The 25134-nt window shown below is 41.0% G+C and overlaps 1 protein-coding gene across 3 annotated transcripts in view; it reads right to left on the reverse strand.

Annotated features, from left to right (window-relative positions):
- The window catches only part of TMCC3 (transmembrane and coiled-coil domain family 3), a 152439-nt gene that overhangs the window by 106521 nt on the left and 20784 nt on the right, over positions 1-25134 (reverse strand). Inside the window, exon 2 of one of the 3 annotated variants that reach the window (XM_077339075.1) lies at positions 4280-4457. The exons of the other annotated variants lie outside the window; for them this stretch is intronic. The gene's annotated coding sequence lies outside the window, so the exon portion shown is untranslated. The remainder of the gene's footprint in view (positions 1-4279; positions 4458-25134) is intronic. 3 annotated transcript variants of the gene reach the window in all.

The raw sequence follows: 25134 nt of genomic DNA on the forward strand, positions 1-25134 counted from the left end.
TGCTGCTCTGGCTCTCCCTAGTGAAGCTCACTCACTGTGACTGTTACTTCAGAACTTGGAACCTGTCTTTCAAAGTGCTGTCCATCACAGTATTGTTAATAAACTACTGCTTTCAACAGAGAGGTATTATATACATTGTTAAGTGAACACAATGATCATGGAACCTGTCTCAAAATTTCATTTCTTACTTATATATCAAGACTATAAAAGTGACAAAGCATATTCCTTCCATGACAAAATGTATTTTTACTTCCCAGCACTCCAATAAAAACTGCAACTGCTTTCTGTGTAATAAAACCAGAGACTTTCTCTTTTCTACAGAACATCTATTTTAAAAAACCTTGCAGTACATGACACCATGACATAGTAACAGACAGTTCTGCACTGGTGATCAATTTAACACATGGTTCTGAGGCTATTACAAGGTGCTGTGAATGACAAATACATATACAGTGACGACTTACACTTCACTGAGGAAAGCTAAAAATAGATTTATACAGGAGATGAAATGGGCTCTGATGCAATGCATTTTTAAAATATACTTAGAAATAGTGATAGCGATTGCTTGAACAACCACCAGGAGGCTCACATCCTGTCCGCTGGTCACAAGCAAGAAGAAGAGTTGGTTCACTTTTTTTTTCTATTTTAAGGCATCTCCTTAAGCAACTTACAATCACCTTTCTCTTCCTCTCTTCACAACAGGCACCTTGTCAGGTAGGTGGGGTTAAGGAGTTCTGAGAGAACTGTGACAGGCCCAAGGTCACCCAGCAGGCTTCTTGTGGAAGAAGACTACAGAATCAAGCCTGGGTATCCAGATCAGAGTCCACCATTCTTAACTGCTATAGCACAATGGCTCTCAACAAGAAGCTAGGATTTTTGATTATCAGTTTGACTGTTGATCCATCTGTGGCTGTTTGGCAGATGGTTTCACTGTATTTCTTCCTAATCATGCAGTACAACTGAAATGGCTTTTTTCTCACGCACATTCTCACGTAGCACGACTGAGCTCCTCACCCTTGCTTTCTTCAGAGTTTGTCTAAGTAGCCTCTAGAAATGCTAATGGATATCAATCAGTTTTGAATCAGCAGTATCTGTGCACACACAGTTTTATAAAAACCCAATGTAAACTTGTTTGGCGGGCATTCGAGTCTGCGTGGCAACAAACTGAACAGGTTAGGTAAAATACAGCAAGTCTCACTGTCAAATAAATCCATAGCAAAATTTGCAGTAATCCCTACTTGGAAACAATTCCAGGTATCCTTATTCATATCTTTATTCATTATCCTTATAATATTCTGTCAAGCTGCAGCCAACTTATGGTAACCCCACAGAGTTTTCAAAACAAGAGACAAACAGAGGTGATTTGCCATTGGCTTTCTCTGCATAGCAACCCTGGACATCCTAGGTGAAGTCCCCCATCTAAATACTAATCAGGGCTGACCCTGCTTAGCTTCCAAGATCTGATGAAACTGGGCTAGACTGGACCGTCCAGATCAGGGCAAAATTAAATTAGACTACTGTTTTGTAGCATGTAAGTACTTTATGGGAAATAATACAGAATCATGCAGTCCACTGTCTGGAAGGTAAATATTTTAATATATTATTAACTTATAAAATTCACATTTATGTCCTACCATTTCATTCAGTAGCTCAAAGTTTCTTCTACATTTTATCCTCACAACAATCTAGCCCAAAAAATCTTGATATGCCTACAGCAACCTTTCTCAACTTTTTTACCATTGAGAAACCCTTGAAATATTCTTCAGGCTTTGAGAAACCCCAGAAGTAACACGAATGATCGTGCAGAATATGTTTGGGAAGCACAGCTGTATACATGGCCACCCGGGGCCCCTCCCCTTCTCACCCCCTCCAGGCCCATCATTAGCCATTTTTTGGGGGGGGGCAGGTTGACATGACCATATAGTCATGTCACCCAATGTTTAACAAATTTTAAAATTATATTAAAAAGTAATTAACTTTCACCCATTCAGGAAATTATTCCGAAGTCATCGTGAAACCCTAGGGTTAAGAAACCCTGGCCTACAGACATGCACCCAGTAAGCTTCAACAGTAAGTGGACATTTCAAGGCACATCTTCAAACTTTATCTAATGCTACTGTGCTTAGCATGAAGATCTCATGCACTAGAAGCATTCCAAAGTTAGCTGTGCAGGAGAAAGTAACAGACATGGCTTTGTGCCCACCATTGCTTCCCAGACCAGCACGGTGAGCAGCTACATTCAAGGTGAATCTCTGAGATGGGGAAAGTATCACTGCAGCTCCAAGAGGGTGTGGTACATCAGTGGTCCCCAACCCCCAGTCCGGTCTGTGAATCAGTCAGTACCGGGCCCAGCTGCTGCCTTGGGGGCTGCCCTGCCACTCTGCCGCTGGCTCACCTTTGGTGCTCTCCAGTGGCCATCATGGCTGGGGCTCCCCCTCAGCATGGCACTGAGTAGCTGCTGCTGGCAGCACCCCCCAGCGGGCAGTGGGAAGTCGAGGGTGCCAGTGGGAAAGCAAGTGGAGCAGGGGTTCAGGCGGAGGCAGCGACTTCCTTCGGCAAAAGACTACCCTCCCCCCCCCGGGCCTCAGTAAAATTGTCAAGCGTTGATCGGTCCCCAGTGATAAAAAGGTTGGGGACCACTGTGGTATATTGTATGTAATCAGTATTTATCTTCATTTGTCTCTTCTGAAATGGTTGATTAATATAATTATTTTCAGACAGACAAAAACAGGGTGTTATATGTGGACTAGCAGTGGTAGACCACTGAAAAAAAATTCTCCATGACAATAGAACCCCTTTCATAGAGTGTCAATATGCTGCAAGCAATCTGGGTGGTGCAGAGATGGTCCCAGGCATATAATTGCAGCACGTTTTGAGTCTACAGAATACTAGTCACCATAGAAAGACTGACTGGAGCAGTTCCAAGGTCTGTAATAAGGAATTTAATTGGTAAATGTTTTAATGCTTGTTCACTTAACTTCTCGACACTGTGGGAGTTTGTGCCTCGATAATCCTTTGTCTGAAATTAATGCAGCCAGTAATACTAACAAGTCAGCAGGTGTTTTTGTGAGGCTGTACACAGAAAACTCTTATGCCTGTAATCTTCCCCAACAATAAAGATGTTTCATATGGATAAGAAGAATACTGAAAATCTCTATTTTTTGCTACTATGTTGGTAATCTGAAACTTTTCAAGTTAAGGTTATTCTGTTGAATGTTTTTCCTTAAATAGTACAATTGTAACATGTCTTTAGAACAGGGGTCCTCAACCCCCGGTCCGCGGCCCGTTACCGGGCCGCAAAGGCCAAGGTACCGGGCCGCCAGCGGCCGCGCCTGCCTCCCCCCCCCCGCAGCGAGAGGGAGGGAAGAGACAGGCACGGCCGCCGGCACGCCAGCGACACAAACGCGCATGCACGGAGCTGCCGTGCATGCGTGTTTGCGCCCCCTGCTGGCGAAAACGCACACATGCGGCAGCTCTGCACATGCGCGTTACCGCCACCTAATGGCGAAAATGCACATGCGCAGCAGCTGCACGTGCGCATTTACATGCAGCTACGGCGGCTGGGCCGCCGGCTCTCTTCCACCCTCGGAGGCGGTCCCGACTGCAAGAAGGTTGGGGACCGCTGCTTTAGAACATACAGCACTTAAACATGTCTGGTGCAATTACAAAGATACTAGGTTTGATACATCCTACAATTGCACAAGCATGCAATAGGGTCTTCTCCATTTCTCCTAGTTAACTCCCCATTACCCTGGTGGCACTGGAGGGGGGAAGTGAGAAAGGGCAAAATTGCCTTGCATGAGTACAGCAAGGGATCCCCTCTTGATCCTCCAGAAATGTTGGGAGCTACAGGAAATTTTATTTCACATACTACTTCTACTTGGAACTCATAAAGATTGAGTTTTAATGCAGAATCAAGGAAGGGTAGCCGGGTCCCTCTGGCTTCTGACAAGGGGTGGGGCTGCCAGTTCCATTTTGAGGAACTCCTGGAGATTTGGAGGTGGAATCTGGGTTGGACAAGGATCTCAGTGGGGTACAATAACATCGTGTCCATCCTAAAAAAAAATCCATTTTCTGCAGGTGAACTAACTGTGAAGTCAGGAGATGAGCTGCAATTCCAGGGGATCCCCAAGTTTTATCTAGAGACTTGCATTTCTGAAAAGGTCAAAAGGAGAGAGACACACGGAGATAGAGAGACACACAGAGAGTAGATTCACATAAGACTTTCTTACACTGGGTTAGAATTTTTTATACATATATCTATTGCTATTTAACTTACAGTTTTTGGTTGAGCAGTGTTTGTTTCATGTCTTGCCTCCCTTAAACTCTGAGCAAACTCATACTCTTCAAAATCCAGTCATTGTTCCTTTGTTCCATTTTAAAGAATGCAAGTATTCAGCTAAGGAGCATCAGCCTGACAATCTTGAATTTACGTTCTAAAACGAGCAGGTCTGAAACTGAAAGAATTCCAGAAAATTCATTTTTAAGCACTAGTTGGAAACAATATATTACAATCACACATTTTGTACTTCTTTCTCTGTGGCACCAGTTTGATAGATAATATTGGTGAAACACTACCTAATGGAAGGCAATGCAGAGTAAAATGAAGTCTCCACTCCACAAGCATTTTACAGAATTAGAGTACAGGGTAAGGTAAAGGTAAAGGTAAAGGTATCCCCTGTGCAAGCACCGAGTCATGTCTGACCCTTAGGGTGACGCCCTCTAGCGTTTTCTTGGCAGACTCAATACGGGGTGGTTTGCCAGTGCCTTCCCCAGTCATTACCGTTTACCCCCCAGCAAGCTGGGTACTCATTTTACCGACCTCGGAAGGATGGAAGGCTGAGTCAACCTCGAGCCGGCTGCTGGGATTGAACTCCCAACCTCATGGGCAGACAGATTCAGACAGCATATCGCTGCCTTACCACTCTGCGCCACAAGAGGCTCTAGAGTACAGGGTACTAAATATCAAAGTAAAATGCATGCGGCTTTGTGTGACCATCCATAGATTTATCTGCCCTGTTACAATTTTTCTCTAGAACACCATAATTTTTATGGTTTATGCAAGCCCACTTTTCCTGCCAGTGTAGTTAGTAGAAGTTCTAACTCTTAAAGGAAATTTGCACAAATCTATATATTAATCTCAACTACAACTTTTTGTTTGCAGATTCAAATTGAATGCAAGAAATGTTATGATAGTGAGCTTTGATAATCAGAAGCATTATAAAATCACAACAATGTACTCCATCATTCAAGTTACTGATCACTGTCCGTTATATTCCTGACAAATTGCAAATCTGCAGTCTGAAACGAAGAACTTAATAATTATTATAAGAAAAACAAGTATCCTAGTCTGCATTTTAAGAACTAGGGCTGGATTAGATTCAACTCCTGCTTAAAACGACATATTTTCTATGTCTTACAATAAGAGAAATCAGTCTGTATACCCCACTTCGCTATTTGAAATGGAAAAGCAGGATGCAACTCTGCCAGTAGATAAAATCACTGGCTAACATTACGAAGTCCCAATGAGAGGGTGGCCATGGAATCTTCTTACAATGAGATCAGCTTGCAAAGCAGTGCTCCAATCTGCCATTTCTCATTTCATTGCAAGGTGCTACAGACATGATGTCCATTTGTCCCACCCCGGGGAGCGCACCAGTAGAAGGAAAGGAAGACATGTGGTGGTAGCTGGACAGACTGGCACTGAGCCCTGCTCACTGCACTGTCACCACTTACACGGCCCATCTTCTGCGCCCAGCCCCACACCTTCCAAAATTAGTTTGTTGTAGACCATGAGTTTCCATATAATCTGCAACAATCTGATTCTCTGAATTTTTTTTGTAGTGTCATGTTTCTTTTGTTTTGTATTTTAAACATTGCTCTTCCACTATCCCAAATAGTCCCAAAGTAATTTTTATATACAACAGACACAATATATCTTGACCAGAATTTAGCACACTTAATGCCATCAGAATACCTGTGGAGAGGTAATTCCTTATTTAAGACTGTGACAACACACTAAACAGAACTTCAGATGATGATTAAAGATCCATATGAGTTATTGTAAAGGTTCTTTAATGGGCTATTTGAGTCAATAGAGGTAAAGAAGGCCTTATGTTGCTCTAGCTTAACTGCTGCAATATAAATTCAATTTTCTTGTAAAGTACAATTCCTGCCTAATACATACCTCAGTGTGTTAATATTCAACTCACCTTCTCCTAACCCCAAACCCTCATCTCAGAATAATCTTCTGAACCTAAAAATAAAATTTCCTTCAGAGGGTTTTCTAGCATAGGCATATGAATCTGTTTATCAACAGCAAGATAAGAGTGTGGGGAGCTTAGCAAAAAAGAAGAAGGAGGAGGAGGAGGAGAGAGGTAAATATAACATTGAGTTCCTGAGAGATGTCAAATCCACTGATCTGTACAGATGCAGAGAAATGTTATTCCCAGCAAGAGTATACCCTGAAGATCTCCACAGTACTAAACAAACAAAAAATATGCAACTCCTTCCAGCTAAAAGGGGCAGACAAGGGCCAGGAGGCTTACTGTCCAAGGGCAATTTGATGAGTAAATCCATTTATCTGTAATGTAACCAATCATTAAATGCAACTGAAGACCTTTCAGACTCCTTGAGTTCAAGGGAGCTACATATGTTGAGGAACCTTTGAGCATGTCTAGTTTGGGTTTTTTGGCCCTCAGGAGAATAGAGTCAGTAAATCTTCCATGTTCAGGCTATCAGAATAACATAATTAGAAGAGATCCACAGAAAAGAATAATCAAACCTTGTAATTTTTATTCTAAAATGTTTTCTTCTATAAACACAACAATGACTTGATGTAGGTTGTACCATTCAAATAAAATATTAATTAATGTCATATTTCCATAAGTTTCATATATACTAATTATGAAATTCATTATTGTAGTTTTTCTGTTGTAAATTTCTAGAGTGCTTTTAACTTCAAGAATTATGTGAAAGGCAGCTGAGGTAAGTAATTTCCTTTTGCTAGCAGAAAAAAATTACAAAACTCTTGTATTCTAAAGAGAGATAGAGTGCTGCACATATCAATCCTCATCACTAAATTTACATTAAGCTTCCTCATGTGGGACAAGAAGAGCTGTGGGCATGCACATTATTACACTGAAGCTTACTTTGCAAAACAGAGTGGACTTGGCATGCATGATGGGAACCTGGGTCAGGGAGGGCAAAAATGTTTCCCTTATAGAGCTAGCCCCTGCCGGGTTCTCTGTCCTCCACCAGTCTTAGACTAGAAGGCAGGGAGGAAGGATGGCAATCCTAATCTGAGAGGATTTCTCCATCAGGGGTCTTCCTGTGCCGTCAATTCCAGGTTTTGAATGTGTTGGCTTCTGGTGAGGATCAATCAAGAGTGTGGCCATCTGGCTGTTGCACCGCACACCCAGTGCACCTCCATATGCCCAGCCAGCCCTGCTGGAGGTGGTGACAGTCTGCACACTATAGTCCCCCAGACTATTAGTTCTGAGGGACTTCAACATCTATGCTGAGCTATCATCCTCTAGAAATGTGTTGGATCTGGTGTCAGCCATAGTGACACTAGGGTTCTCACAATTTGTTGTTTGCCCTACCCATCAGGCAGTCCACACCCTGGACATCGTTTTTAGGGTGGGTTTGAATGGGGATCAATGCCATGGTTAGATCACTATGCCCTGAAAGCTCAGCTAAGGCTACTCCTCCTCATCAGTGGGCCCCAAGCGGATTTTAGCTCAGCCACAGAGACTTGGATTCCTGAATGCTCAGTGGGATCCAATGCCTCCAAGCACTTCTCTAAATGGTCTAGTCAGCAACTGGTATGACAGAATGCTAACCATGCTGGCAGAGGCTCATGGGAATTCGAGTCCATGGGCATCTGGAGTCTGGCCACCTGTGCTCCATATTCATATAATGTGCAATATTGCACAGGCTCTGATTCCTTGGTTTTAATGTTATTTTTAATCGTGTTAATGTGCACTTTATAACAGATATTTGTATTTTAATTTTAATCTATTTTGTTGCTCAGCCTTTGTGTTATATGTTCTGAATCAATGTTTGATGGTTATAGTTAAATAGCTACAGGTAAACAAGCTGAAACCGAACCCTGACAAAACAGAAGTGATATTAATTCAGAAGGTTGAGGTCCTGAAAGACATGGTGCACCCATTCTTGATAGGGTCCAAGTTATCCTCACTGACCCCAAGGGCCTTGGGGTAATGCTTTATCCACCTTTATTGCTGGAGGAGGTTGATGCAGCTGCAAAAAACAAGAACATCCAACTAACTCCATGCTGAAGGTGTCCCCCTATCCTAACTCTGCTGATCTGGTTATATGGATCCATGCTATGATTACCTCGAGGCTAGGCTACTGTAACACACTCTGTGTCTATCCTTATGGGCAACTCAGAAACTACAATTGGTACAGAATGGCATGGCCCAGCTAATACCAAGTGTCTCCTTTTCTGCAGACACTAATCAGTTACTAATCAGTTATCAGGTTCAATTCAAGGTGGTAGCTATCACCTGCAAAGTCCTATCACATGCAGGAACATTGCTCCTGCAATGTTTGACTGTGATACCTCCTCTCTTCTAAGCAAAGCCTTCTGAAGGTGCTACCCTGCAAATAGGTAAAATAGATAATTGCCCATTCATGCATATTCTCTGTGAGGGCTCCTACACTGTGGAATAGTCTGAGGCTATTAATAATGCCCACATGTTTCTATCATTTTGCAAAATATACGAAGCAAAATTGTCCAGGAAGATATTATTGCAGAAGATTTATTATTGTGTCTTACTAGGAATCTTTGCTATTAAATACAAATGTTATCATATTTTGTTATCCAACTACTGACTGGCTGATAATTGATTACTAATGATTTACTTTGGGTCCCAGGATGAAAACAGATTACACACACACACATATATATATATATATATATAATTGCTGTTAAATTGCAACCAACTTTAGGTGACCCCGCCTGGTTTTCAAGGCAAGAAGCATTCAGAAGTGATTTGCCATTGCCTGCTTTTACAATAGCAACCCCAGATATCCCTGGTGGTCTCCCATCCAGGTACAGACCAGGGTTGACCCTCATACGCTTCTGAAAGCTATCCCAGGCAACCTAGGTCAAATACTGATGTTTGTAGGCCCTCCAAATAGCACAGTGGAGACAATGAATGCGAGGAAAATGGCAGCCAAGAAAGAGATGTGTGCAGAAAATTCTTGTGTGGAAGCTTCACCACTAATGCATATGCCTTTGAATTAGCAGTGATGATGAAGGCAAAATAGAGAATCCAAAACTGGCTGCTATAAACAGAAGATATTTTCTCACACACAGAGAGACTATATTAGCTGAAACCATTAAATCTACTTTCGGTTTCTGTCCAACAGCTACTAGCAGAGTACATCAATGTTGATAAAGTCCTAGCAATTTGCAGTAATTCTGACAGTGAAATGCCATCACTTTCCCACTCTGAGTTATTCAAATGTACAAGCACTCATATTTTGCATTCTCCTCATGCTACCATGCAGCCTCATAATGCATAGAATGGGGGATAGTTATTCAAATGTAGGGAGGAAACACTATTGCCTCCAGCATGTAATTTGAGACTGCGTAATCATGCCAAATGATTCTATCATATGAACACTTGCACATTTGAATCCTTTTATGTTAAAATAAAACTAGGCCTGGAGCCATGCCTGATCCCTTGAAGCCTAGTGGTTTATTGATTACTAGGTCAAACAGTTGGTGCTTCTCTTCCCACCTTCATTATCTTCCCAGTATTCCATATTAGAAGAACTGAAACAAGTGCATGTTATCAGCAAAGTACGTTCTATAACAAATCTATCCCCAAATCAGAAAATACACAAAGTGATTCTGGCTCATGAAGAACTCTTCTTTGATTACATGACTGGTAGAAAGAATTTTAGCAGTTGTTCTATTATTCTGCAAATAAGTTAAAAGGATGGTTTTGCATATGCATCGTCACCTAGATCAGTGGTCCCCAACCTTTTCGAAGCTGGGGACCGGCAGGGCAACTGCCTGCCTGCGCATGCCATGCATGCGCAGCCACGCCCGTGCATCACGCATGCGCAAAAGTGCTGGGCATGCGCAATTTCAGCCACGCATGGCGCATGTGCGCATGCGTGGCCCGGCCGCGGCCCTGATTCCCTCTCCCCCCTCTCCCGCAGTAAGAAGCTTCCCGGGCCGCAAGCTTGCGCCTGGGAAGTTTCTTACTGCGGGGGGGCCGGGGAGAGGGAGCCGCGGCCCGGCGCCATGGCCTTTGCGGCCCGGGCCCGCGGGTTGGGGACCACTGATTTAAATCATGTATCTTCAGCCTATACGTTTAACTAAACTGATTACTTAACAATGAGAAATTGTCAAGAACAATGTATGAGGTTGCCAGGCTGTTATGGGTATTGCTTGCATCCACAACAGTATGGGAGAAACTGGACATGCATTTAGGTAGTTTTTTGCACAATCAGATTATTTAGCTATTCCAGGAAATAAAAATGTTTCTATTTTGCAAGGAAAATTAAGATTTGGTGCTGGAGAAGACTCTTGCGAGTCCCTTGGACTGCAAGGCGAACAAACCGGTCAGTTCTAGAGGAGATCAGCCCAGACTGCTCCTTAGAAGGCCAGATCCTGAAGATGAAACTCAAATACTTTGGCCACTTCATGAGAAGGAAGGACTCCCTGGAGAAGAGCCTAATGCTGGGAGCGATTGAGGGCAAAAGAAGAAGGGGACGACAGAGAATGAGATGGCTGGATGGAATCACTGAAGCAGTAGGTACAAACTGAAATGGACTCCGAAGAATGGTAGAGGACAGGAAGGCCTGGAGGATCATTGTCCATGGGGTCGCGATGGGTCAGACACAACTTCGCACCTAACAACAACAAATTCCTTTCTTTCTGTCATGAAGTACCAAACACCCAAACTCACCAGGTTGCTTCTATGTGTATTTCTTCTTGTTCTGTCTTGTCTCCCAAACCACTGGGTTTTCTGAGTTTTCCCAGCTCTTTCACAAACCCACTTTGCTAGATCTTCTTCCTTTAATGATTGAGCCCAATGCTGGTATGGGTGGGAAAGTCCAATCTCAAATCAAGCATCCTTTCCCTTTGTGCCACTATCAGTTGCTGACATAACGCTACAGTATCCTGGTGTTATACAACTGTCCTACTTTCTTCTATTTAAAAAATAAAACTGAATGCTCACTGGATCGGGGCGGGGCTAAATGGCAGATCTGAGTGGAAATCATTGGGGAAAAACCCATGTGGACGCTCAATTGCTGTTATCAATGCCTCTGCAATACACAACATAAAAGGAGCCTGAGTTTAAAAGGCCTTTCTTAAGGAGCCCAGACATAATCCCCACTATAACAAAGACTCAATTTGTGTTATCTACATTTCCTTACCAGCACCATCTACAGTAGCGATCCCCAACCTGTGGGCTGCGGACCACATGTGATTCGTCGACTAATTTGAGGTGGGCTGCGAAGGACACCTTCCCCCCCCCCCGGTCCTTTACAACACACTTCGGGTGTCATTGTCTCCCATCACTCCCAGATGGGACTATCTCGTTGCAGAGAAACAAGCTCAGGGTTCCCATTGATTTGTCATTGTCATGAGTTAAAATTTCCATGAAAATAAAATGTTCCTTATGTTCATTGTTGTGGCGTGTCTGTATCTTATTTTGAAGGGATGTTTAAACATTACCATAGCGATCAGAGAGCGTTAGGGCAGTGGTTGAGAGTAGAGGAGTAAACTAGCCCCCCCCCACCGGGCCTCAGTAAAATTGTCAAGCGTTGAGTGGTCCCCGGTGATAAATAGGTTGGGGACCACTGATCTACAGTATTATGCTCCATCTTTTCTCCCTCCCTACATCTTATTTCACACAGTGCCATTAATTCAATTATGCTGATTACATTAGAGGAAGAAGATGATAACAAGGCTTGCTTTGTTAGAGGCACAAAAGAATGAGTATCATAGACTGCATGTTATGTTTGCTGAGGAACAGCATGGGTATGTGCATCACATGTTCAGTTGTAGTGCCTCTGAGATACTGACTAGTTCTTTCCTGTTTGCAACCAGAGCAGGCAGAGAGAAGGAGCTTTAAACTCTTCGGCCCCACCACTTTGTCACTTTTCATATAGTCCTACTGAATGTTTCCCTTGGGAAAATCTTATTACTTGGCTGGTTCACAATAAGAGCCAATAGCATCTCCCAGGGATGCAAAAACAGCACGGATAAGTCTAAAGTCCTTTCTTACACTTGCTGTAGTCACAAATAGTAAATAGCTGGTATGTGACTCTGAGAAGGGGTGGAATCCCATTAGGAACATAAGAGAAGCCATGTTGGATCAGACAAACAGCCCATTCAGTCTAGCACTCTGCATCATACAGTGGCCAAAGCCCAGGAAACAACAGGTGATCCACCAATGGGGCCAGAACTTGAGAAGCCCTCCCACAGTTGCCCCCTAAGTATCCCTGCTAAATGACTCAAGCAAACATTATTTATTTTTTATTTGTTCATATTTATCATATGGCATGTGTGTAATTTAGATCATACAGTTGTCTGGCTGTCAAGCAAGAGAGGTTCAGAGGTAGTCTGCCATTGTCTGTCCCCACGTCACAACCATAGCATTCCTTCGATGTTGCCCTTTCAAGTGCTAGGTAGGGCCAATCCTGCTTGGGGTCAGGCTTGCCTGGGTATTCAGGCTGAGTAAACAAACTGCAGAAGAGAATATTCACAATGGATTTTAGAAATATGATACAACAAAGAGTAGTAGATGGTCTGAAGATGCTATCTTAAGTGTAGTTGCATTGTTGTAAGTTTGTTGAACTCAAGTTACATAGGACCCAGTCAAATCAGTTAATATAGTTGTATTCTCATTAGAAGGTTGTTCAGTGAGCTTTTAAATTAATGAGTGGCCATGAAAGCCTTAGGTTTCTTTAACTGTCATTAATGGTGGCCATTAAAGCTCAAATCAATTCCAAATCTCAGCTTTGCCATTTATTTTAATGTGATGAGGCCTGAAGTCCTTTGAGCAGTTCATTCTGTTCTTTCATGCTCATCAGCACATTGGCAAGCTATACACCTTCTATTTGTGGCCAAAACTTATGAGATGAAAGTCTTTCCCAAAAGTTTCCAAGTTTCAGTGAGGTTTCTACAATGCTTTTTGAATTATGCATGGGACCAATTGGCAACATTGGTCCTTGTGCGGAAACACCCCTAGGATCACAGGGCCTGCATAGATTAACAACTGAGCAGATCAGGGAGGGTGGGCTTTTATGAAGAGGCATCAGGGGACTGCCTCTTGCATCATAGACTTTGCACTTGTAGAGTTTGTGCTTTGTGCTCTTGTACCTGCAGAAGATGAGAGATTTAAAAAAAAAAACCCTTCCCTGCTTCAAAGCTGCTTTTTGACAGCCTGTTTGTTTTAGTTGATGTGGCTCCCACAGCCCCAGGGATAACATTTCCTAAGGATGGAAGGAAATGCAGCAAAAATCCACAATCAACAAATTGCCAGATATAATGCATTTTTCCTATTTTAAGATTTTTCTACAAGCCTAGGCCTTTTCCAAATTTGTTGAAAAACTTGTTTTGTGTAAATGATCGAGATCCACAGATCTAAGTATCCACATACCAGGGCAGTGTTGGCCATTGGAATACATTATATTTTATTATTATTTATCATATGACACGTGTGGAATATAGCCAGGAGATCCTAAGATTGTCTGGCTGCCAGGCAAGAGACAGCCCTGTGAACCATTATGCAGAATTCATGGAAACACCTCTCTTGGATAAACCAAAATAGCTATAAGGGCTACAAGAGCTATTACTCACTTTTTCTCCCATTCTAGGCTGCACCTAGTTGGGACCTCTCTTGAGTTACTGTTGTATAGTGGTTAGAACGTTTGCGTAGATAAAATTGGTCTGGATTAAAATTCACAATCATGATATTATGTAACTTTGGGCCACTGGTTGGTCTGTCTAAACTACCACACAGGGTTGAGATGAGAATAAATCAGGGAGGGATAACAAAATTCCTTGACTGAAGGATATAAATGTGATTGATAGGTTACTTGAAAATTAAACTAAAAGCACCACAAACACTCAAAATAGTTCATAAAACTAAGCATGGGATTCCACTGCAAAATACTTTATATTCAGCCTTATCTAGTACAAGATAGATGTCCTCTGTATGCCTTTTGGTATAGTAGTTAAGAGTGACATTCTTTAATCTGGAGAATTAGGTCTGATTCCCCAATTTTATACATGCAGTCTTGGGCCCATCACAATTCTATCAGGGCTCTCTCAGTCTCACCTATCTCCATTGTGGGGAAAGGAGGGGTAGGCAATTGTAAGCCAGTTTGAAATTCCTTTGGGTAGTAAAAAGTGGGGTACAAAAAACAGCTCTTCTTTCAATTAGCTAAACAAAATGAGGGCTTTAATTTAACTCACCTGTTTGGCATTTGTCTGTAAAAAGGGAAGTATGCTGAAATGGCATTTGTCTGTAAAAAGGGAAGTATGCTGAAATGACATAATAGAATGAAACTGAGCCCTTCTCAAAAGAACAGCAGAATAGAAGTATTTTAAACAATTTTAACTAGTTGTGGTACACATTTTGAGGTCACAATTCTATGTTTCAGATTCAAATCACTGGCTTGACCTCCAGACAATACAAAGCACAATATTCCCTTTAAATATTGAGGCAATAAAATTGCTATCCATGTTCAGGACAACATTCTGCATTTCACTTATGAAAGAGGATCAGCAAAGATATAGAATTCAACACAAAGAGATAACTTGCTTGAAGAACTGAGACATATTTAAAGTAATGTATATATCCAGCACACTCCTCACTGCTCCAAGTATAAATCTCATACATGTTGTTTTCCTTGAGTAAAACATAGGAATGCAAGCTATACAATGCAAGCTAATAAACTGCAGTGAAATATGGCATGGACAATTATAACATAATTCTCAACTGCTTTCAAAGAATGAAAGAAAATGCAAAATATACTGTAATGCAATATATGCCTTGAACACTCATGTTACAGTTCAATTTCATGGTTGAACCCAATCTCAATATTCTAGCCGTTTTCAAAACTCACATGCACATTAGGGCCTCTCAGACTTTGTTTTACTAGTTAAATAGTTAATAGTTCATTAAATGTGATAGAGTTCTGAACTACCGTTAGGTCTGACAAATTCTGTGCAATCACTGCTCCAGGCTACTCGCTCAAGTGATTTGGTCTTCTATCACAAGGACTGCAACATGCCCAGAATATGTTTGCCAGGAATGACCACAAACTGAAGAGGATAGATAGGATTCAGAAAGATGGATGAGAAAGAAAAAAAAATACAAAGCGACTAAAAGCTAAACAATTGACAAGATGGCAACCTGTCAAACAAATGGGGGGAGGCTGTTATACTACAGTTCAGTTCTTACTCTTGGCTGATCTTATAAGAAATATCAATGTCATGGGCATCAGCAGTAGAAAACAGATAGATAAGAAGTCCAGCACAAGGACTACAGAGGACGTGGGTCTTGCCCATCTCTCATCTTAGCAATTCATCTGGAACCCCCTGCAACTCTGATGCTGAGATATATGGTAGCTTCATGATTTTGCCTGACAGTGTCAAAGTAGTCCCCAGCAGCAGAGGCAGCTTAGCAGAAAAGGTTTTCTTGTCAGAAGCAATTTTTCCCAATTACACTCCATACTGTGCATACAGTCTATTGCAGGGGTAGTCAAACTGCGGCCCTCCAGATGCCCATGGACTACAGTTCCCATTAGTCCCTGCCAGCAAACGCTGGCAGGGGCTTATGGGAATTGTAGTCCATGGACATCTGTAGGGCCGCAGTTTGACTACCCCTGGTCTATTGTCTAGAGGCTCTCTTGATCCTTAACATCAGCATTCCAGAAATCCCAGGGATGCTGAGAAGATGTGGGAACAACTTGTCTATTCACCATCTATTCACAGGTTCCAAGTCCATAGTTGGATATGAGAAGAAAAACCACAGCTTTCTCCCTACGGATCCCTACCAAAAAGAGCAGGATCCCCAAAGAGATATTGGAACCAATTTAAAGGAGGATGAGTAGTTATGGGCACGGAATGAGAAAAAATAGTGAGGCCCTACACATTTACCTTATGGCAAAATGGCAACCCAAGAAGTAACTTAGTACAAGCCAATATTGCATCATTTTTCATAAACCCAGCCACCTTTGTGTTTGACAAGACTATTCTGCTACAGCTAGACCAACCTTATATATAGGTTTCTTTCCATAACACCTTGCTGACCTGGGGTCTGCAGTCACCTTGGTCTTCTCCCTGCTAATTACTCCTGCATGTACACAAGTGAAGAAAAGTAGCTCCTCTTCCCGTTTTGATATCATGACACCCACCTAGCTAACCCCTTCAGTATCACTGCAATGAACACTGCCTGTAGCTACATGACACAGCTACCTAGCTAAATGTTAAGCAGCTTTGGGTCTGGTTCATAAGCAGATGGGAGGCTGCTCACAAAGCTAAGAGAAAATAAAATATAAAACATATCTGTTTTATACTCAAGGCTTGGTCTGAAGAACTTGTGAGTTTTAGAATATTGTTTTAATTTGGGCTTTAATGGGGGATGTTAATGTTTATTATGTTATAGATTTGTACTGTGAAAATGTAAACCACCGCAAGCCAGTTCTCTGAGAGTGGCGGTCATATAAGTCCATTTATAAATAAAATAAATAAGACTGAAAATCTTGGCTGTGTGTTTAATCAACAGTGAGTACTGAACTAACAAATTTGTGGGTGTATGAATGCAAAATGATACTTGAAAAGAATATGCTACTGAGAATGTTGTATTCTATATAATTTATTTTGTATTTACCTATAATATTAAAATTAAATACAAATGTAGAATAGAGTAAGAGCCTCTTGTGGCGCAGAGTGGTAAGGCAGCAGACATGCAGTCTGAAGCTCTGCCCATGAGGCTGGGAGTTCAATCCCAGCAGCCGGCTCAAGGCTGACTCAGCCTTCCATCCTTCCGAGGTCGGTAAAATGAGTACCCAGCTTGCTGGGGGGTAAACAGTAATGACTGGGGAAGGCACTGGCAAACCACCCCGTATTGAGTTTGCCATGAAAACACTACAGGGCATCACCCTAAAGGTCAGACAGATACCTTTACCTTTTTAACTTTCACCAATATACATTTGACTGATTAAAATGCCTACTTTTAGTACATCCTAATCTTCAAACAGAAGAGTTACCCCACTGTGTTTCTATAGCAGAGGTCTCAAACCTTTTGGCCACATTAGCGTGCCCAGTGCCTAAAGAGGACCACATCTTAAATCAAAATGTAACAAAATTATTAACTTACTTATTTAGATCAAAAGTAAATATACAAAGATAAATAAAGAAATGTTAATTTTAATACAATCCATTTTGGAATAATAGTTTACTGTGGAATCCTTTTATTTAGCTACAACTGCTTACCTAATCAGTGCGATTTTTGTGGCTGTTTTCCGTTAGCCAAGATGTTGATGTCCAAGTCAAGGTTTGTGACAGACACTCTCAAAATGTCATGTAAATATTCATCTGTAAGCCCTGATCTACACTTGGAAAAGGTTTGTTCACAGATGTATGCAGTGCCAAAGACTGTGAACTTGCCTGCAGCAAATTTCTTTAGGTTGATAAATATATCGGGTAAACCAGAACAGAAATCTAACAGACTATTTTCTTTGTAAATATCTCTGAGATGATCACTGGCTTGCAAATCAATTAGTTCCATCTGAAAAAGGTTAAAGGAACAGGCTGAACAGCGGTAGATGATGCCTCTTGAGGCAGGAAGAACAGTATGAGTCTGAGGGAAAATGTCCTGAGGGTCATAGCAGCAGACAAGCAGGTTGGAGGGCCGAACATAAAGAGGTCGGAGGCCACATATGGCCCATGGGCTTCAGGTTGGGGCCCCTGTTCTCTAGTATTAAGATGATCAGATGATCCAGAGAACTTTCACTAAAGTGTGAAAAAAACAATAGATTTATGAATGCCTTATTCTGAACACTGCAAGCACTGATCAATTAGGGTGATACACAATGATTTTCGTATTACGTTTTAGGAGTAAAGGGTTTTGTCATATCATAGTTGGCTGTCTTGGAAAGTTTTTCTGTAGCTGCCCACGCTGCATATATACCCTACGTTTCCCTTCTACCATAGAAGAAAATTAAGACCAGTCATACACATACGTTCTCTAAAGAATGAAATTACTGGCACTGCAGCAAACCCAAACACATTTGGAGAGAGAAATCGGTAATTCCATCCAAACAGCAGGATTCCCATGCCTGCTGAGACACTAGACTAACAGTGCCTTAGGATAAAATGTCACATTTCAGCCTGAGCTCTCTGAATGTATTTATGGAGTGATGCAATTAACTGTGTGAGAATAACTGTGAAAAACAGAGCCTCTTCATCCTGTGAGCTGCTATAGCTACCAAACCTTTCAATAATTACTGCATACAACAGATCACAAAGAATGATACAGATGGAGTGGGGAGGAATATGGTAAATTAATGTATGACACACATGATTTACTTGGCTATACCACTGTGTTTTTGCATGAATAAGAATAAGAATCCTGGAACAAAAAGGTGTCAGATTCTGCTTAACTGAAGAATTACAATGCTGTAATACTTGCAAAGTTTGAAATGCTTACGTGCTTAAAGAAAAGGCTCCTCCTAGAAGTCATGACCTGAGACAATCATCTAGTTATTTAATTTACCACAAACACATATGTAGGAGCAACTCATTAATGTTGTAAGTATTACTGCAAACAACTATGATAATAACTTTTTAACTTCCTATAGGTCTCCCTACAGGAAAACGATTATATAACATTTAAACCACCATTCCTGTTTCTGCAATATAGACATTGATTGATTGATTGATTGATTGATTGATTGATTGATTGATAGATTGATTGATAGATTGATTGATTACCACTCCTGGTCCAAGCTAGCTGGTGGTAGTTTACAATAAAATCCCAGCAATATATTACAGAGGCCCTTGTCTATATTTAGCAAAGACTGAGAAAAGGAAGTTCCACATACAATCTGAGAGTTTCTGTCACACAAGGTTCATAGAAATTAAGAGTTATTGTTGCTTATGCAGCTAATATTTTAATCTTACCCTGAATAATCATAAGGCAGCACACAGATAGATCTGATAATGCACTTGGATAACCACCACTTCAACAAGTTAGGGTGAGAAAGAATTATTTGCTCAAGGAAAACCAATGAGTTTCATGGCCAAATAACTATTTGTCCTCTGCATTCCCCAGCGTCCTTCTCAGATGATACAGAACTAAAGCTTTGTGGATTTTTGGCTTCAGACAGTTAAACTATTAAATCCTAGAATAGGAGTGCTATTGACTTTACTAAAAATAGTCACATGCAATAGTAATACATAGCATTTATTGATTACAATCTATAAGAGAGACATCACAGTTCTGTAATTATCACAGGTAATCCATTCAGTCACTGTAACTTCTGCATAGACTTATAACAACTTATTCTTAATTCTAGAATATATCCATGTTTTCATATTAAATTAATAAATTACTTTCTCTTGTACAATTGTGTAATTTTTCAGCAATGTTATTTGTAGGGATGGGCACAAACCATGTGACAGACCAATTTCGTGCCAAATTCTGGGACTTAAGGGGTGACGTTCAGAACACATGTGGTCTCCAAAGAAATCTCTGAGCTTTTGGGCATCGCTCAGAAAACAATCCACCCAGAAACTCTGGCACGAAAATACTAGACAATCATGGGGGTGGTGTTTTCCAACCTTGGTAACAAAAATAGAGACCTTCCAAAGCTTGATAGGCATTGCTGCCTGCCAATAATAGACTTCCTATTCATTACCGTGGGGCTCAGATTTATATAAACATGCACGAGTTCACGTTCCCATTGCTGGTGTGGTTTAGAATAGAGAGGTTATACTCAAGAAAGAGCTTTGCTACTAGTTGCGGTGAGGGGTTGTCATGAACCTTGATGCAACCTCAAGGGACACAGAAAACAAACTGAGGCATCTCACTGAGAGAGTTCAAAAGTTCTTTTATTGAAGTACACAGGGAACACTATAGGTTTCTGGAATAGGAAGGCCTTGCTAAGAATAATTTGTTAGTTCAAATGCAGAGTTTATATAGATAATCCCTCTACCCTCCTTGCACATTTTACACACTGTAGTGCTTTCCCACAGAACACAGTCCCTTATCTTCAAAGCAACTCCAGAGCAGAGAGTCAACACCAAGGTGCCAATGAGCTGGCACAGCCATTTGGCCTTCAGAAAAAATAGATAAGCATTTATAGGTAACACTTCTTTTCATAGATTCAAATGAGTAGCTGTGTTGGTCTCAAGTAGCACAATAAAATAAGAGTCCAGTAGCACCTTTAAGACCAACACAGATTTATTCAAGACGTGAGCTTTCAAGTGCAAGCACTCTTCCTCAGACTAAAAACTGACCATCATAACAGTAGGAATATATAAGCAAAAGTTAATCCTGCTACATTAGTAAACTGTGTCACAGTGGATGCTCTTTATCTTCTGCAAGTGGATGTCCCCTCCCCCCCCCCTGTTTTGTTTGGTGTTCCTTGACTGAATCTCTTTCCTGTTTATTTGTGTGTTATTTTAATTGTTTCATATATGTATTTTAAAGCAGACTTGAATGTTTTTGTTCATTCAGATTGGGTGCCCGAAACGGGATAAAGAGGCAGAATAAAAATGTTTTAAATACACAATTTCAATAACCATGTTGATGACAATCTCCATATAAGTGTACAATTTAAATGGGTATCAAAATATATTAGAATTCATGAAATCTGGCACATATGTATGTTTTGGAAAACTGCTTGATCCATTGCCACCAATTCAGTAATTCAGTCACGAAGGCTCCCACCCTCCTGTTGCTATGCAAACTTCATAAAATGCTCAAAAGCATTTTTTTTAAGATAGTAGGGCTACATTCTAACAACATTGTTCAGGAAAGTACTTTTATAAAAGGAATGGTCCACTGGTGTGCAGAGTATGGATTAGGAGGGAAGGCAGTTTGGAACAACCCAACTTTGTCAGATCTCAGAAGTTAACCAAAGTTGAGATTTGTATGGGAGACCTCCAAGGAAGACTTTGTAGAGGAAAGTCTCCTCACCTTAAAAGGTCCTTGCTTGAGGTCGCCATATGTCGGCTGTGACTTGACAGCATTTTACACGCACAACACCATTTTATGCACTGTTTTAAAATGTTATGACTAAGTTGCCGAGCCTGTTTTCGAAGTGCTGCAACTCTGACCTTACTACATTATTTATTAAATAGATAGGTGGCTGTTGATTGTCTTGATTGACACTGCCTCAAATCTCAATGAGAGCAGCGGACTATAAACAAACACATTACTTAACTAGGACAGCCACGTTTAGACCCTGAGTAAGTTCCTTCCTGTTACATCACAAGCATTACTGACTCCCCTTCCCCTCAGATAATTGTGCACATTCTTCTAAAAGTATGACATCATTCTGATATCAACTGTATTTGAGCACATGGGTGACAGAGGTATTAGAAGTAATGCACAAGCATATAAAAGACAGTTCAGTTAAGTTTCTATTCCTGTCATGGTTAAATAAAAACTTGTTATGGTTAAGACTGTTGGAGTGGCCTCCATTCTTAATATGCAAGAAGTTTTTTTAATTATTTCATGGGGGGACTGCAAACAGTAGGATGAAAAGTCTTTAAAAGATTTGAGAATTTGAAAGAGAAAGTCAGTAAGCAGCAGAATGAAAAATAAAGCAATAAGCAAACCTCTGGGGAGCAATGTTTCTGCTACAATGCTCAGCTCAGTCCAATGAGAGGAGAGAAAGAGAGGGATTCTGCAGAATCAGGTATTTCCAGCACAGCTTCTCTGAACATTGTCATGAAGAAAACTGTTAAGAAGAGTCTGACTCTGTGGAAGACCAACTGTGGACAGTGACCTTTTCAAGCACAGACTTCCCATTGCAAGAGCATCAAGAAGTAGGGGTAGTATTTTCCTATTCACACTCCAGAATGTAACACCCATCAACCATAATGGTTAAACTCTCATAAATTAGTGCTTAAAAATTACAAAATAGAAAGATGACAAACAGATCAAGTAACCTGCATTTAGTTAATGCATACATGATGGACGGATGGATGAGTATGACTCACTTAAAAGCTCACTCATGACATTTATGGGAACAACTATTATCTTGGGCTAGACCACCCTCCACAAAATGTATTTTTGTGTCATCATTATCTGTAGTGGATGCTTTTGTTTTGTTTGTATTCATACTCAAGATTATATAGGTTTCTATCAACACCCTGCCCTCAGGATCTGTGAGAGAGCCCCAGGTACCAGTATTCAGTACTAGCGAGTACCACTACACACAAAAAGAGCCCTGCCTGTAGTCATTGTGGCAGTAAACAGCTACTTATCTGCTACCCAATCTCAGCAGCCTTTCCATCACCTTTGATACCTTCCCTCCTCTATTTAAAGTCATTATTTATGACAAGCATCTGCTCTACACAGAATGAGCAATGACAAGCTGCATTATCTAATAAAAATCTTTTCCTGCCTGAGGTACTACAGCAGCAAAATAATTCATAGCTACACAACAAACAACAGATGTAAGCTGAATTGGCACACACCAACAATTCCTAAAGATAGTTCAAGGCTGTTTCTCCTGTTCATTAGTCCAGCAAAGGGGAAAGCAAGTTGCCTACACCAAGGGAGCTCTTGTCTATACATCTGCTATGTTTTAGCATAATATGGAAGAGGTATCATGCTAGGTAGCTTTAAGCTCTAAAACTGTATCCCTGCCTGTTATTTAAGCTTCAAAGGACCTATAAACAATAACATGTGCAACCAGGTTGACTCACAGACTGCAACTAACATCACTTTAAGTGCATGCATCCATGGCAACTAAATTCTAAATGCTAATAATGAAACAAGCCTTCAGTTGCAAATAGGAAAGTTTCACCACCCGAAGATTCCAATCTTTAAATTGCATTTGCAGGATTGTGTACTGTGTGGAAAGGCATCATTAAACCCTTAGTACAAGCTAACTGCAGACAATTGTAATCTATCTGTTTTCAACCAGTATGCAGTTTGACAGATCTGTCAGTTCTTGCTGATTTCAAAGTGTCTCTATCACAAATCATTCAGTTCCCTGTAATTTTCTATATAGTTTGCAGTGGCGTGGCATCAGAGCTGCAACATCAATGCAGGTCTAATTATTTATTACTGCACCCATTTCACAAATGACAATGGATTTAAAATAATGCCATGATTAAGCCAATGGTAATAGGTGAATAAGCACAAATGTCCCAAATACCAAATGTTAAGCTAGGATTCATTTGTTGCTATTTGTTACCACACAGGACCGTGAAAATATAGTGAAAGGCTTACATTTTGCTGACACCATATTTTTGGTGGTTTACATGACATCGTCAGCATCCCAGCAGCAAACCAGCAGCTACATCCTCCATTTTAAAGCACTAGTTGTGAATTCCCCCAACTATGTTGCATGAGCGAGAGGAGAGCAACCAGCAACCACATGCTAAGGAAATGTGTGGAGGCAAAGTAGTGCTATTTCCACCTCCAGCGCCCACCCTCGTACCTGCCTCCCTCTCCCTTCTCCCAGGGATGGGGCTTTTTTCTTTTTTTAAAAAAGCAAACTGCCTGGAGCTATGAATATATTTTAAATCATCCACGCAGAGCAAAAAAAAAATTGCCACCAATTAATACACAAAGCATGCCTCTCTAACCCCACCCCCCCAATTGGGAACAAGATTTTTTAAAGCTTCAAGGCTCAATTCCAAAAGGGATGGCAGCAAAATAAGCACTATGCATCTCTCATTAGATTCATTAGATGCATAGGCATAGCAATGGAGAACTTTTACTTAAAAAAATACCTTGCATTGTGGGCCCTTTAAAACATGGAGACAGGTGATTGGCTGCCTGGCTTGATTGGCGGTGGAGGAGAGTCACATGTATAGCACGTTCCTCTCTTCCGCCATTTCAAGCAGGTGTGCGGAATGCAAAAAAAGCTATTTTTTTGATATGCTCTGATTACTGTACTACAGCAGATATTGTAAACTCACATACTAAAACAGCCTTATATAGATGCATGCATAGATAAATCTTCATTACAACAGCTTTCTGCCAGACAAAACAAAACGACCTGGAATATTAGTATTCATTCCTGACAGAACTACTAGTGCTTTATTATTTGTCTTCAAGATTATGGCAGCTGACTGAATTATACCCACTTTCAAGTGACAATTGTTAGCTTCAGGTTTACGCCGATCTAAATCTTCTGAAACCAGTGGTTTGAATCTTAAGCCTTCTTTCCTTTTGCAACCCTCTCCCCATTGCAGAGGAAGCTCTCCACTGCACACCACTTTCACTTAGTGCTAGGCAATTTGGTCTTATGTGAATAGATGCATTGGAAGCATGCAGTCCAAGGCAGAGGGCTGCTTCTACAACACAAAAGGACACTGCAAGCACAAGCAAAGTTTAGGATCCAATGGGCTTAGACTGAGTAACTCAGCACAGGAAGAACATGATGTCATGTTCACATGCCTGCTCCCATTTTTCCACTTTAATTTTTCTCAGTCCTTGTACTTCTAAAAGGATCCTTTTTCAGCACTTGAAGTTAATCCTCCTTTAATTTTTCTGTGCACTTAATTCAGACACCCAGCAGTCTAGTCACAACACACCCTTTTTCTTTTTGCTGTTGGGGCATAGCTGACTTCCAGTGACCCCTAGGATTTTAAAGGCAAGAGACATTCAGAAATCACTTGTCATTACCTGACCCTGCATAGTGATCCTGGTATTACTTGGTGGTTTCCCATAAAAATATTGACCAGGGCTAATCTTGCCTAGCTTCTTAAAGGACCCAGGGCTACCTCAGTCATGGCAGTGACCAACCTGCAAGGCTCTTACTGTATATGTCTGGTTATCTCAACCCCACTATCTGAAATTTTCTTCCTTCAAAGATTTTGAAAAAATGTTTCCCTGAACTACTTTAGTCATTTTAGGTTTGGGGTTTCTTGTCTTGAGG

The sequence above is a fragment of the Paroedura picta genome, chromosome 5 (assembly GCF_049243985.1).
Source record: "Paroedura picta isolate Pp20150507F chromosome 5, Ppicta_v3.0, whole genome shotgun sequence".
NCBI classification, from domain to species: Eukaryota; Metazoa; Chordata; class Lepidosauria; order Squamata; family Gekkonidae; genus Paroedura; species Paroedura picta.